Raw genomic sequence first — 14,303 nt, forward strand, 5'->3', positions numbered from 1 at the left:
GTCTCCCAGACTCCTCTTATGCCACCATCTCTACCAAGGTAGGAGGTTCCCTCCATCTCAGAGGGACTTCAGAGCCCACCAGGCATAATAAGAGAAAGGAATATCCAACTGGTGTCTAGGTAATTGTCCCAAAGACAAGGTAGGAGTGTGAGTTACCCTGCAAGGAAAGACTGTTTCCCAGAGACCCCAGAGTGCCCTGAAGCCCCCTCAGAGGCTTTGTTTGGAAGAGGCAGCCACTCCCTTTCTACCACCAGCACTTCTCTTCCCCCTTTCCCCCAATACCTTAGACTCTCTTCTTCAGTGCTTTATGCAACTGTAAAGCAAGAGACAAGATGGGAGATGGATGCAGTTGGCAAGAACAGAAACTGAAAGGCTAACTGGAGCAAAGAAGCAATGGGTGGGTGACTCTTCACAGGCAGAGAGGGCCAGAAGTGGGCTACTGGAAGGAGGATGGGGTTAGCAGAAGTGGTAGAAAGCTAAAGGGGAATCTAAAGTGAGCTCAGCCCAGGGATGCATCAGGAGGCTTGGGAAGTCCGGTCCCATTACAGTGGAATGGCTGAAGGGGGGAAAAAATGACTTCAATTCCAAAGCATGGGCTCAGGACAGCCCTCATAGGACTAGGGCATGGCCTTGGCCAAGTTCCTGGTTCATGTCATGCCTCAGTTTCTCCAAAGTAGGAAGGAGGTCAAGCTGTTAGGTCTCATCAGAGGGAACTGGGCCATGGGGGTGGCTGGGGGGAGTGCCAAGTAGGGGAAAGAGGAGAGAGGTGCTGATGGTGCAAAGACAGCCTGTGGCCAAGAGAAGCGGGTTAGGGGTCTCCAGGTAGCTCAGAGGCCAAGACCGCGCAGGGGTTGGGGGTACGAACTAGCCAGTGGACAGGAAGTCGGGACTGGGGCAGCGAGCGCTTCCCAGAGCTGGGGCTGGGGGCTGCCACCAAAGAGTGGAACAGTCGCGCCTCAAGGGCTGGGAGCGGCTCGAGGTGCAGAAGCAGAAGGCGGGGATGGGGATTGAGGCCAAGACAGGCGGACCCGCGCCCCCATGGGGCAACCCAGAGCCCAGACCCCGGGGAAGTTGTCGGGGTGGACCGGGCGGGTCTGGGCCGCTGGGCCGAGCCAGCTGCCCGCGCGTTAAGGGGTTCGGGCAGCAAGGGGCCCGGGGCGCCCCGCATCCCGCCCGCCTTCATCCCGCCCGCGCACCTCAGTCAGCGCCGGGCGCCGCGCGGGCCATGCTCGCCGCTCCTGTCGCCGCCTCCGCCCGTGCAGAAAGCCGCCGCCGCTGGCGGCGTCCGGACCCGTTAGCTCCGCGGTTCCCTCGTCCGTCCGCAGCGGGCCAGTCCCGCCCTTGCCGGCTCTGCCCTCCCGGAGCTGGCCGCCGCCGCCGCCGCCGCCTCAGTCCGGCCCCTCCCCCCACCCCAGCCCGGCTAGAAGGGAAGGGTGGGGGAAGGGGACGACTGCCCCCTCCCCATTCACATCCTCTCTGTCTCTCCCCACCCTCCTCCACCCGCACCCGGGCGGGCATGCTGGGATATGGAGTGCAGCCGGCGCTGGACCGCTAGGGGTGCGCCACATTCAGGACTACAGCTCCCGGAAGACAGCGCGCGCGCTATAGGGATTGTGGACTTTGTAGTTCGTCCGGGATCCGAGGGGGGGTGTCTACCGCGCAGGAGGTGGGGGTCGGCGCGGCGGGGGATGGGAAATCTCCATTCCCAGAAGGCTGGGCTCCCGGCGTTTTGAAACAGAAGGTGTGGGGTTCTGCGGTGCTCCGGGCTCGGGTTGAATACCTGGATCCCGAGGGAGGTGCAAACTGTAGCCCAGGATGCCTCTCAGACGCGTCTGTGGCCAGATGCGGCCGAGTCCGGCTGAAGGGGAAGCCTCCCGGCCCCCGAACAGAGCCTTGGGTACAGTTGCCACTAGCGCTCCCAAAGAGCCATGACCTGAGACCAGTTTGGCTGCGTGCCCGGGCTCTCCAAGCCGGAGGAGCTGTGGTGGGGCCTTTGTGCTCAGGCAAGAGGAGAAGGGGCTCCAGGAGCGGCGTGGGCGTGGGGTTTTCCCCACCCGGGAAAGAGGAGCCGAGAGACTGTGGGTTTCCCGGAGCATCTCGTTCAGTCTCACTCTCTTTTGTCTCCCTCCCTACTGTTTAGGGTAAGGCGCATAGGTTTTAAATATTTTTTCCATGTCTTCTCTTAGCAGGGACCTTCCCCAACTTCCAAACCTAACTCAAACCCTTCGAGAAGCTCCAGGTCGACTGCACTTTCGTCCTCCAAGCTTCATCTCCTCTGGCAGAGCGGAAGCCTGTAGGTCAGTGGTTCTCAAACTTTGGCGTGTTATCAGATTCTCCTGGAGAGCTTGCTCAAATACAGCTGGCTCCCCACTCGAGGTTTCTGTTTCATTAACTCTAAGGTGTGCCTGGGAATTTGCATTTCTAGCAACATCCCACGTGAGGCTGCTGGCTGCTGGTCTGGGGAAGCACTTTGAGAACTGCTACTGTTGCTGTTTGTTAGTTCTGACTTTGTCCTTCTAGGATGGGTCTGCTGTGGAATATTAGTCTCAGAAAAGCCAGGCCGCCTAAGGCAGGATTCTAGCGTAGTTTAGCACAGGGGTGCTCTTTTTAATTGTAATAAATAAACAAATCAGTTCATCCTGGAAAGAAAAATAGGGTGTGGGCCATCTGATTGAAAGGTGTTCCTGATCCTAGCCCTTGGTGTTTTCTCTAAAGCTGGGGAGGTTTTCTGGTGGTAACTGCCCCTCCCCTCCATGTATGTAAGCCAAGGAGTGTGATCTCAAATGGGGAGTACAGTGAGCTCAGTAGAATCCACTCCCACTGGGTGGGCTACAACCTAAAACAGGTTGGGGAGGCACCTGGGTGGCTCAGTTGGTTAAGCATCTGACTTCAGCTTTGGTTATGATCTCAAGGTCCTGGGATTGAGCCCCATATTGGACTCCCTGCTCAGTGAGGGGTCAGCTTGTCCCCACCCCGCTCATTTTTTTTTTAACCTCTCTCTCTCAAATAAATAAAATCTTAAAAAAATTAAATAAATAAAAATGAAACAGGTTGGGTTGGTGAAAGATGGGAAGGTAGCTTCCTGACCTCTCAGGTAGGCTCTCCTTGACCTTGTAGTTCTGGGAACTACAAACCCCTGAAGACAACACTTGGTGACCATCACCCTCAGACACAATCCTAGACTCTACGAGCTGTAAGGTGACAAAGATTCACTGCTTGACCGAACTTCAGCCAGGCTGGTCTGAGCTCTCTTCTTCCATAGGCCTCAAGCTTGGTCTATAAAAACTACACTCCTCAACACAAACGATTTCATTCATCCTCCACCCTGCACAGTAAAGACTTAAACACAGTAACATAGTTTCTAACACCTCAAAGCCACATCCCTAGGATGACTATAGCTCCTCTCAAGTGCAGGCCAGCTAAACCTCAAAGCTGCGAAAAGGATTTGTTGTTTGCTATAGCCAACCCCAGAAGATAGGTGACTACTCCAACTTAAGCACTTACTACAAAGGGCTTGCAACTGTGACTCCTTCCTCTGTCCTTTTGAGATGTATATGTAGCTTCTACAGATCCGGAGTGCCTTTCCCCAGGACCTGAAAGCCCTTCCTTTGAAATGTAATCATCAGGAAGGGTAGGGCCTGGGTCTCCCAGCCTCCGTGGGAGGATTGCATCCTAACTTCCTAACAGGTAGCAGGCCTAATCATTAACACCCACCAATACTTCGTGATTTTTCACTTCCCTGACTCCAGAGCTACTCTCACCTCCCTCAGGACTCCCTCATTCTCTCTTTAAAATGTGTCACCTTAGGGCGCCTGTGTGGCTCAGTGGGTTAAAGCCTCTGCCTTCGGCTCAGGTCGGGATCTCAGGGTCTTGGGATCGAGCCTCACATCGGGTTCTCTGCTCAGTGGGGAGCCTGCTTCCTCCTCCTCCTCTCTCTCTCTGCCTGTCTCTCTGCCTACTTGTGATCTCCCTCTGTCAAATAAATAAATAAAATCTTTAAAAAATTAAAATAAAATGTGTCACCTCTACAAACTGAAACGGAATTCAGTTCACACTGGACCCCTTCATTATTGCAGTAGTATATTCCTGGTTAAAATCTGGCGTAACACTTTGGTGTCTGGCTTTGTTTATCTTTGACAAAAGGGGTGGGTACACTGGGTCCTCAGGGCCCAGATTCTAGTGTTCCACCCTTCCACTGAGGGCCAAAAGTGTGAGTTACTCTCAGGTCCTTGGGCAAGTAGCCAAGTGGCCACCAGAGGCGTTGGACCTTGACTAAAGTTAACTCTGGGATGCTTTTCTGCTTTTAGATTTGTGTCTCCATCACAGGCCAGTGGCAGCTAAGTCATCCACATGCAACCCGGTGCTCTTTCCATAAAACGAGCTGCCAGGCCTTTCCTAAAGGGGCTTGACCTCTGCACCTGAGTCACATGCCATGACAACATTCCCTCCCATGCAGAAGGTTCATGAATTTTTGAGTTTACACTCGTCTCCCGAATCTCTGTTGGCAGATGGTTCAGGGAGAACTAAGATGCCCTTTCACGGACAGGGCAAAGAGACCTTCTTTCTACCTCAGCTCCAACAGAGACCCTTATCATCACCCTTACCACTTCCCACTTAGATGTCACATTGCTTCACCCTTTTACCCTTGCTGGTTCTGTTTTCCCATGCCTTCCGCCCATCCAAATTCTGCCTGTCTGAAGTCTACCTTGAGTTTTCCTTCCTCCAGAAGGTTCTCCCCAACTGCCTCAGGGTAGCATTTGGATTTGAATCATTCTTTGACACCCAAGCGCCCCCAAAGACCTCATTTTTTAGAGCTGTTGTAAAGATTGAAAAAAATACTATGATCTTAGGTAGGAAGACTATAAAAAATAAATGAAGTTAATCTATAAATTAATGTGATTCCAGTTCAAATACTAGCAGGTTGTTTGCTCTTTTTGTTGTTCATTTTTTGGAGATGGGAGAGAGAAGTAGATAAATTGATTTTTAAAAATTATTTGGATAAATAGGAGTGCCAGAGTGGCTCAGTCAGTTACTCATCTGCCTTGGGCTCAGGTCATGATCCCAGGGTCCTGGGATCAAGCGATGTTGGGCTCCCTGCTCATTGGGGAGCCTGCTTCTCCTTCTTTCTCTACCTGCCTCTGCCTACTTATGCTCTCTCTGTCAAATAAATAAATAAAATCTTCTGGGGTGCCTGGGTGGCTCAGTGAGTTAAAGCCTCTGCCTTCAGCTCAGGTCATGATCCCAAGTTCTAAAATGGGAGACATTTTTGGAATTTATATTAAAAGGTGAAGAGCTGGGGCGCCTGGGTGGCTCAGGTCATGATCCCAGCGTCCTGGGATCGAGTCCCACATCTGGCTACTTGCTCTGCAGGGAGCCTGCTTCTCCCTCTGACTCTGCCTTCCACTCTGTCTGCCTGTGCTCGCTCTCACTCTCTCTCTCTTACAAATAAATAAATAAAATCTTTAAAAAAAAAAAAAGGTGAAGCACCAATATAAGCTGCTTTTGTAAATCAGTAAGAAGACCAAGAACCCAATAGGAAATATAAAAATTATATAAACAGTTCACAAAAGAAGGAAACACAATGGCTCTGATATGAAAGATGCAGAGCTTCTGTTTTTAAGAAAAAATTGTAGTAAAATACACATAGCATGAACTTTACCACCTTAACCATTTTTTTTTTAAATAAATGAAAGGTAACTGTTTATTACTGAAGAGAAAAACGTATACAAGAAAATCTAGATTCATTTTCCTCATGCACTACTTTTGTAATAAAGTTCTGGATAATCAACTTTGAAGATATTTACAAGGATAAATTTTTCTTAACGCATGACCATTTACCTTATGATGGACATTTTTTCATAGAAATCAAATATGGAAACAGAATATATTCTTATAGTTTACAAGAAGCTTAGAACATTGTATTAACAAGATGATATATTTTACTGCAAAATATTATAAAAGTGATGCAATTTTGTGGCTCATATGTTTAATTACTTAATTGGAACAGGGGAATGAAAAACCAACAAGACAGGCCTGGCTTTGAAGATTTTTTGTATTCAATTTGTTCTACTTTCACATCATCTCCAATTAGCTGATACACATAAGTGACAACTATAGAAGCCTGGATGTCCATCAACACAAATGAAGGAATAATGTTTGCTTCCAAGGCATTATATGCTCCAGTGGCAGAACCTGGGTTAATGTAGAATTTATTCTCATGCTCAAATGCTTCAAATTTGTGTGTGTGTCCCGAGATAAGAATGTCTACATCAAACTGCCTCTGCAAGAGGGCTAAGCTGGCCATATCTCCCCAAGGAATAACTTGATGCCCATGGATCAAACCAATTTTGAACTGCCCAACAGTCACAACTTTCTGTTCTGGATAATTCAGATTCTCATCGAAGTCTCCTCTCACAATATGAACATTACCGGCCAGCGTCTTGAGATAGTCATAACTCTCTTTGGTGCAAAGGTTTCCAGTACAGAGAATGTGCTGAATCTTTCCTGGCACCAGCAGTTTTTTGAATTTAGCCGGCAAACTGTTGCACCGGTGTGGGATGTGCAGGTCTCCTAATACCAACACCAATCCGTGCCCAGCCATCCTGTCACTGGGCTCCGCTCAGTTACCAGCACCGCCACTGCCTTCTTCCTCGGGCTCCTCAGCGACCCCACCTTAACCATTTTTTAAAAAGATTGTTTAATTTATTAATTTGACAGAGGGAGAGAGAGAGAGAAAGGGAGCACAAGCAGGGGGAGTGGGAGAGGGAGAAGCAGGCTTTCCACTGAGCAGGGAGACCGATGGGAGCTCGATCCCAGGACCCTGGGATCATGACCTGAGCCAAAAGCAGACACTTAACAAGTGAGCCACCCAGGCTCCCACTGCCTTAACCATTTTTAAGTGCACAGTTCAGTGACATTAAGTACGTCCATAGTGTTGTGCCCCCATCACCACCACTCATCCACAGAGCTCTTTTCATCTTGCAAAACTGAAAAGTTCTGTACCCCTTAAACAATGACTCCTCACATTTTCCCCTCCCCCCAGTTCCTGACAACCACCATTCTACTTTCCATCTCTATAAATTTGACTATGAAGTCATATCAGCATGAGGACAGTATTTGTCCTTCTGTGTCTGGTTTGTTTCACTTAGCATAATGTCCTCAATGTTCATCCACATTGTAGCATGTGTCAGGACTTCCTTCCTCTTTCAGGCAGGATAATCTTCTATTGTGTGTATGTTCCACATTGTATCCATTTATTTATCATTTGACACTTGGGTTGCTTCCATCTTTTGGCGTTTGCAAATAAAGCTGCTATGAATATGGGTATAGAAATCTCTCTTTAAGTCCCTGCTTTCGGTTCCTTTTTTTTTTTTTTAAATTTATTCATTTATTTGACAGAGAGAGATCACAAGTAGGCAGAGAGGCAGGCAGAGAGAGAGGGGGAAGCAGGCTCCCCGCCGAGCAGAGAGCCTGATGAGGGGCTCAATCCCAGGACCCCGAGACCATGACCTCAACTGAAGGCAGAGGCTTAACCCACCGAGCCACCCAGGCACCCCCTTGCTTTCAGTTCTTTTAGGTATATACCCAACAGTGGAATTGCTGTATCATATAACAATTCTGTTTTTAATTTTTGGAGGAACCATCATAGTATTTTCCATAATGGGTGTATTGTTTTATATTTCCCCAGCAGTGACGAGGGTTTCCGTTTTTCCATATCCTCACCAACCATTATTTTCTGAGCTTCATGCTGAATAAATAAATGCAAATTAAAACCACACTGAAATATCATTTTTCACCTATCAGATTGGCAAAGACCAAATAGCTTGATAACTATCTTGGCAAGAGTGTGGGGAACAGGATTCGTGTATGCTGTGAGTGTGACTGGAAACTGGTACAGCCTCTAAGAAGAGTAACTTAGTAATATCTTCAAATTCCACATGCACATACCATTTGACCCAGCAATTTGTAAGAAAGTATCCTATTTACACATTTTCTTAGTTGCATACAGGGATGGCTATTTGTTACAACACCATGTGAGCAAAGATTAAAAGTGATCTGTATGTTGTGGCACCTGGATGGCTCAGTTGCTTAAGCATCCGACTCTTGGTTTCAGCTCAGGTCATCATCTCAGGGTCCTGGGATCGAGCCCCAGTTTGGGCTCCATGCTCTGCATGGAGTCTGCTTGAGATTCTCTCTCCCTCTTCCTTTGCCCCTTCCCCCTACTCATTCTCTCACAAACAAATGAATAAATAAATATTCATGATCTAAATTAAGGAGTCAATGGATAGATTGAAGACATTTCAACTGATGGTGTCTTTTGTTATCATTAGCTCAGTGGATAAGAAACTATTGGAGAGCAGGGGACTGGCTTTTGTAGGTCAAAACAGACCTTCAAGAAATATTGATTAAATTAATGAAATTATTTCTTAGTCTCTGGCAGAACTGAGTTGGCAGGCAGCTCAAGGAGGTTAAGTGGCTTGTCTAAGGTCATTCATATATAATATGTATTACCTATTCCTTATGTGCAAAGCACGATGGAAGGCACTATGAAATTGAAAAATCGCACCCTACCTTCGAAGAGATTGAGATCTAGCAAAGCAATCCGGCACACCATTAAAAATATCAAGGTTTTGGTGTTTGTTTTTTTTTTAAGATTTTATTTTAATCTCCACACCCGATGTGGGGTTCAAACTCCCAACCCTGAGACCAAGAGTCATACACGCTGACTGCATTAGCCAGGGACCCCCAAAATACCAAGTTTTTTTTTAATGGTCCTTTCAGTTATAGCAATGGAAACCATTATTCCGGTGGATAAATTGAGGTACAGATCAGAGAAGTAGTTTCTCAAAAAAGCCATATGAAACAGCAGAACAAAGATGCTGACTAAAATAGAAGTCATCATTCCATTTGTGCCCATCCTTAGTGCCCTGGGGGATCATTTCAGGGGAACCATTTCCCACCAGTGTTCCATGCACTGGATCAGCCTTCTCAAAGGTGTGCAGGTTGCTCCTATAAAAAGGATTTCCTGGTGGCGCCTGGGTGGCTCAGTGGGTTAAAGCCTCTTCCTTCAGCTCAGGTCATGATCCCAGGGTCCTGGAATTGAGCCCCATATTGGGCTCTCTGCCCAGAAGGGAGCCTGCTTCCTCCTCTCTCTCTGCCTGCCTCTCTGCCTACTTGTGATCTCTGTCAAATAAATAAATAAAATCTTAAAAAAAAAAAAAAGATTCTCTAACCTGTGTGTGAAATGCTTTATACATGAGTGTAAAGTTATCCATGCATACAGGTGTTTTTTTCCCTACCTTTGTCCATTGAGAAGGCCTGAGAGCAGTGATACCCCATTAGCAACTGAGCTTTTGTGGCTGTCTTTAAACTTGAGGTGAAAATCACAAAACATAAAATTAGCCATTTTGTTATTTTAATTTTAATTTTTTTGGAGGAGGCACCCAGAAATGAACCACTTTATAGCATACAATTCAGTGCATTTAGTACATTCACAATGCTTTGTAACCAATACTTTTATCTAGTTCCAAAACATTTTCATGATCCCAAAAGAAAATCCTGTACCCATTAAGCAACCATGCCTCATGCTCCCTCCCCCAAGCCCCTGGCAACCACTATGTTCCATCCCTATGGATTCACTGTTCTAAATATTTCATATAAATAGAATCATACAAAATACGGTCATTCGTGTCTGACATCTTTCAGTTAGCATAATGTTTCTAAGGTTCACCTATGTTACAGCATGTGTCTATATTTCATTCTTTTATGACCAAATACTACTCTATTGCATAGATATACTATACTTTGTTTATCCAGTATATTGATTTCTTAAAGTTGTGAGAAGAAAATAAGCCTGTCTACCTTTGTTTCGTGGTTTGCAGCAACCCTTGTTAACATCTTACAGAAGCTCTCTTGAAAATACTACACAAGATATTTGTGAATGGTAACAGTCAGGATTTGGGGAAGAAGGTCCACTAAATGATGAAGTACATTTAAAAGCTTTGCAGAAAGGGCTCGTTTTTTAGTCTGTCAAGTCTTTGGTTTAATTTTTTTTCCTTTTTTTTTTAAAGTAGGCTTCACACCCAGCATGGAGCCTAATGCAGGGCTTGAACTCAAGACTGTGAGATGGAGACCTGAGCTGAGATCAAGAGTTGGATTTTTTTTTTTAAGATTTTATTTATTTATTTATTTGACAGGCAGAGATCACAAGGAGGCAGAGAGGCAGGCAGAGAGAGAGAGAGGGAAGCAGGCTCCCCACCGAGCAGAGAACCCAATGCGGGACTCGATCCCAGGACCCCGAGATCATGACCCAAGCCGAAGGCAGCAGCTTAGCCCACTGAGCCACCCAGCCACCCTCAAGAGTTAGATATTTTAAAAATTAAAACACTTGGGGTGCCTGGGTGGCTCAGTTGGTTAAGCATTGGACTTTTGCTTTTGGCTCAGGTCATCATCTCAGGGTCATGAGGTTGAGCTGGGCACTGGGCTCCCTGCTCAAAGTGGAGTCTGCTTGAGATTCTCTCTCTCCCTCTGCCCCTCCCCTTCCCCATCTGTGTGCTCCTTCTCTCTGTCTCAAATAAATAAAGAAATCTTTTTTTTTTTTTTTAAGATTTTATTTATTTATTTGACAGAGAGAGAGATCACAAGTAGGCAGAGAGGCAGGCAGAGAGAGAGGAAGGGAAGCAGGCTCCCCGCTGAGCAGAGAGCCCGACGCGGGACTCGATCCCAGGACCCTGAGATCTTGACCCGAGCCGAAGGCAGCGGCTTAATCCACTGAGCCACCCAGGCGCCCCAAGAAATCTTATTTTTTAAAGATTTATTTATTTATGTATTTGAGAGAGAGAGAGAGAGCGTGGGAGCAGGAAAGAGGGGCAGAGGGAGAGGGAGAAGCAGACTCCCCACTGAGCAGGGAGCCCAATATGGGGCTTAATCCCAGGATCCAGAGTTCTTGACCCGAGCCACCCAGGTGCCCCTAAAAACATAATTTTTAAAAACCATACCAGCTGCTTTGTTTTCTCCTTGGAAATCCCAGCACAAGAGTTTAATATCCTCTCTCCATTTTCCTCAACTAGTCCCCATGTCTTCTCTACTCTTCCTGTAGTAAATGCTGTGGGCTACACCCTTTACAGCAATGGTGCACCCGTTCTCCACTTTTCTCAATTGTTGTGTTGGCAGCTAATTACTCACAGTTTTACTCTTCTCCAGAGAATTGCCCTCAGTCCACATGAACTATTTCATCCAGATGGGCCTGGGAAATTATGCTGCTCCTTTTCCTACCTCCCAGTGGCCCATAGCCTATGAATGACTGATGTGGGATACAAAGTCCAGCTCCCTTACTTTGGAGAGAGATACACCTTGTGTTGCATTTTATGCCCCAGAGCTCACTGTAGGATCAGACCAAGGCTAGACATCTTTGCTTGGCTTCTAACCCTGCTCTAATCCTGCTTACCTCACCGCCCCAATAAATCCTTTGCACAAGAATCCATGTCTCAGGCTCTACATCTAGGGAGCCCAACCTAGGATATCCCTGTGGGTAGTCCTGGCTCCCAGAGGTATTTCCTGCTATGAGCAGCAGGCATGCATCTCATCTGGAGCCCTGCAGATTGCACCTCCTTCAGGAAGCCCTCCTGGACCAGGGCCTTCACACTCCTGCAGTATTTAATAAGGAAATTGGATGCCTATTCTGGCCAGGCACTGTGCTAATCCTTTTGTGTGCATTAGTGCATAATCCTCCCAACAAGCTGATTAGGCAAATACTCTTGTATTCTTACAGATGAAGAAAATAAGGCTCAGAGAGATTGAGTGTCTTGCTCATTCAGTAAGAAAGTAACAGAAATTAAGGAGCATTTGTCTGATTTCTCACGCTCGTATTTAATCACTATACTCTGTCCTAAATTATAGTATCATAACTTTTATTTTTGTGGGTCTATCTACCCGAGACAGTGGGACTGTGTATAAAGGTGAGGTACGTGTTGTATGTCTATTGCTGAAAGAGTGTGCTCAGAGCTTCATCTTATTAAAAATATTCTGAGTATCATTGCTACTCACACCAAGGAATTCCAGAGTGCCTTTGGAGCTCCCCCTTCAGTGTGCCTGCCCTAGGAAATGGGGTGAACCCCTTTGCCTCTGAGCTCCTTTGGCACACGGATCTCCGGGAGCCCCTGCCAGAGCTGCAGTTAGAGGCATCCCTGCCTTCCACTCCACTGCAGAGCGGGGATCTGCATTGCTGAGAACAGCAGCAGTGGGAGAAAGCTCATCACTTCCCTGGAGGCTTCCTGGGTTCACAGAAGACAAAGAGCAGGCACTGAAGTCGGGGTTCAGACCTGGGCCAAGTGAAGGGGGGAACAACCCCAGGGGGAGAAGACAAAGGGAAGGAGAGAGATTTGGGGGAGGAGGTGGGATAGTGGGGGCGGACTAGGGAATTGTTGGTTATTCATTCGTCTGACAAATTATTTTAACCACTTACAATGTCCTAGGCACCGTTCTGGGGACTGAGGATACAATCACAGACAAACCAAAGACCCTGATTTAATGAGGCAACATGAGAAGAACAATAAAAATAATGCTATTAATGATTAATAGGACTCTTTCTGAGCACCTACTATGGAGTCAGGAAGTTATCTTATCCTCACAACAATGTCAGGTATTTGATACTGTTATTAACCTGTTTTACAGATGGTGACAAGGAGAGACAGAGTAGCCAAGTGATTGGCTAAGGTTACATAGAGTTTGAGCAGGGTCCCTCATCTCCTTTGAGATGAATGCCAAGGCCTCTCAGGCTCCCTACTGAGGACAGAAGATTTGGAAAGTACATTCTTGAAAGACAAATTAAAACAATAGCTACGAAACTCAAGTTCTCCTTGCCCATCTCCATCCCTAGCAGTCTCCATCCTGTTATGAATACTATGTGTCCATATACATTATTATTTTTTAAAGATTTTATTTATTTATTTGAAAGAGATCACAAGTAGGCAGAGAGGCAGGCAGAGGGAGAGGAAGGGAAGCAGGCTCCCTGCTGAGCAGAGAGCCCAATGTGGGACTCGATCCCAAGACCCTGGGATCATGACCTGAGCCAAAGGCAGAGGCTTTAACCCACTGAGCCACCCCGGCGCCCCATATACATTATTTTTGACCCGAGTGTCTTCCTGTCCATATGGTTCTACGTTTTTTCTCCCTACCTTGAACACAGTTCCCTATTGTACACACAGTTCTACTTCCTTCCTTCTCATTGTGCATAGTATTCCATGGCATAGATGTACCCTAGAGAATAGAGAAAAAACAATTTTTCTCTATCACAAACAATGCTGCCATTCACAGCTTTTCCAAAAACTCCGCAGATTCTCTTCCTACTGCAGAGTTGCAAAGTTTCTTCTGGAAGGACCCATGTCTTCAAATCCACGAAAGCACTAGCCAACTGCCAGTCCAACAGTAGCCGCTTACACTCTGGCAACTACTTTTTTCCCCCTCAGTGGATTTTATTTTCTTCTGAGAAAAGCAGCTGCCCCAGGTCCTGGCTAGAGGTTTAAACAGACCCCAAACGAGGAACCTCGAGTCCCAGAAAAACGAGCCTGTGTCTTTAAGAAGCGTTCGTTCCTCTGGGAGTTGTAGTTTTGCTGGGCTATGGAGCCCCCTTCTCATCTCACCTCCTTTCTCGATCTGAACTCACACATTCTTTAGGCAAGTGCTGCCCTCGCCAAATCTGTGTACCCATGCAATACAGAGCTCCGAGTCAGTTTTTTGGGGAGGACAAGCCAGGACAAGCGAAGGGGAGAAACTACATTTCCTAGGGTGCACCGCGAGGAGGGTGGGGGGGTTGGGGGGGGGAACAAGCGACCCGTGTTAAAGAGCCCGCGGCGCCGAACGCCCAGCAGAGGCAGGTATGTCGGTCGGTGTGGGTCCCCGCTTCGCGCGCCTCGGTCCCCCGCCACTGTTTTTCGGCCCACGCTCTCGGACCAGCAGGACCGAGCTTGGCCAGTAGCCTCCAGGTTCCCGATAGGGAAGTGTCCGAGAACTCTGCCAGCGCCCCTGGGCGTCCCCTGGCAGCAGAGTACCTCTGCTACCGGTGGGTCTGGGTTTTTTCAGTGGCACCCCTGGGACCTGGCCAGTACCGGGCACTTGCGGACGCCCGGGACAGGGAAGGATACGGACCCCAGAGGCCCTTCACCCCTGAGGCAGGTGGGGCGTTGGATGCCAGCGCTGCTGACTGCTTTAAAGCCGTGTTTCCTGCCTTAGTTTACCCCATCTGGGCTCATCATTATGCACAAATCTTGATTACAGGACGTTTGTATAATTTACAAAGTGATTTT

General features: G+C 47.4%; 2 protein-coding genes and 1 pseudogene across 12 annotated transcripts in view; 1 reads left to right on the forward strand and 2 right to left on the reverse strand.

Moving 5' to 3' along the window:
• The window catches only part of ST3GAL2 (ST3 beta-galactoside alpha-2,3-sialyltransferase 2), a 56,571-nt gene extending 55,007 nt beyond the window's left edge, over positions 1–1,564 (reverse strand). The window contains exon 1 of one of the 5 annotated variants that reach the window (XR_014305938.1): positions 1,197–1,503. The gene's annotated coding sequence lies outside the window, so the exon portion shown is untranslated. Of the gene's footprint in view, positions 1–1,196 lie in introns of all 5 variants that reach the window. The other 4 variants (XR_014305939.1, XR_014305940.1, XM_082712290.1 and 1 more) reach the window with 4 other exon arrangements.
• Positions 1,565–1,606: 42 nt separating this feature from the next.
• The window catches only part of FCSK (fucose kinase), a 31,745-nt gene continuing 19,048 nt past the window's right edge, over positions 1,607–14,303 (forward strand). For 2 of the 6 annotated variants that reach the window (XM_082712200.1, XM_082712199.1), the window contains exon 1: positions 13,799–13,874. The gene's annotated coding sequence lies outside the window, so the exon portion shown is untranslated. Of the gene's footprint in view, positions 1,742–2,186; positions 2,298–13,798; positions 13,875–14,303 lie in introns of those variants that run through there. The other 4 variants (XM_082712203.1, XM_082712202.1, XM_082712201.1 and 1 more) reach the window with 4 other exon arrangements.
• On the reverse strand, positions 5,987–6,689 carry LOC309853946 (vacuolar protein sorting-associated protein 29 pseudogene; annotated as a pseudogene). The gene has a single exon. The product of its transcript is annotated as a vacuolar protein sorting-associated protein 29 pseudogene (transcript).

This window comes from Mustela nivalis (assembly GCF_964662115.1).
Source record: "Mustela nivalis genome assembly, chromosome: 18".
NCBI classification, from domain to species: Eukaryota; Metazoa; Chordata; class Mammalia; order Carnivora; family Mustelidae; genus Mustela; species Mustela nivalis.